The sequence below is a fragment of the Pundamilia nyererei genome, unplaced genomic scaffold (genome assembly GCF_000239375.1).
Source record: "Pundamilia nyererei isolate P.nyererei 1_Seehausen unplaced genomic scaffold, PunNye1.0 scaffold02468, whole genome shotgun sequence".
NCBI lineage: Eukaryota > Metazoa > Chordata > Actinopteri > Cichliformes > Cichlidae > Pundamilia > Pundamilia nyererei.
In genome coordinates, this window is record NW_005189869.1 from 1 (window position 1) to 909 (window position 909).

Genomic DNA, 909 nt, shown 5'->3' on the forward strand with positions numbered 1-909 from the left:
AACACCATGGAGATGAGTTGTGCAGTCTGGTGACTGGTGGCATGCTGACAACAGCAGTTTTTGTGAATTTTAACGCAACCTTTAAAACTTAGGTACTTTCGAACCTTGACTTCACAAAGAGGAAGCTAGCCCTCTACACGACTTCACGTGTAACCCACTTCTCTAGCGCATACACGAGTTTTCACAGGAACTGCATGCAGCCAACAATGCAAAAGTGAGTCATTTTTTCAGAATATAAAAATCAAACCACAAGTTTGGGGCACGAATGAAGAGTTCTTTTATTTTTAAAGATGTTTATCATTCCAGAAAGCTGATCCCTAGTAAAACACTGGGGAAGGCTCCCCCAAGGAAGTTTCCACGTTTTCTAGCAGAGTAACTGAAGCCCTGCAAAATTTTGCCTTCATCCTAATATACATTTATATTATATTAACTTCAGGCTAATATTTTGTGAGCTATAAGCCTTTGAAGTACACAGGGGGTGATCATGCATGGCTGCAGTGGACTCTGCTATTGCGCTTGATGCGTCACTTTCATGACTGAATGGGACACTTAAAAAGAAACCATTCGTCATCAGCTCAAAATGTCTGCTGTGAAGAAAAAAAATAGGTCATTCAACATCTTTTCTCTGTGTTGTGGTGAGGTCTGCATTAAGGTCTCTACCTGGTAATACAAAGCAGCCTGAGCTGAATGCTGTTGTGATTTCACACTATAAATAAAACTAAATTGAACTTAATTAAGCGAAAAGAAGAAAAGTTCAAAGTCACTTGCCTGGATCATTTGGCTTCAGCGTTGTGGTTGTGCTGTGGAGATTTGGAGATGTGGTTGTGCTGGACCTGACATTAATCTCTTTGGTTACTGTAAAAATAAATAAATTCTCAGTATTTGAAATATATGAGACTGTCTAAACAT

At 39.3% G+C, this 909-nt stretch overlaps 1 long non-coding RNA gene across 1 annotated transcript in view; it reads right to left on the reverse strand.

Moving 5' to 3' along the window:
- Positions 1-776: 776 nt before the first annotated feature.
- LOC102208788 (uncharacterized) overlaps positions 777-909 on the reverse strand; it is a 2,259-nt gene continuing 2,126 nt past the window's right edge. Inside the window, exon 3 of the long non-coding RNA XR_001290225.1 lies at positions 777-855. This is a non-coding gene — a long non-coding RNA (uncharacterized LOC102208788). The remainder of the gene's footprint in view (positions 856-909) is intronic.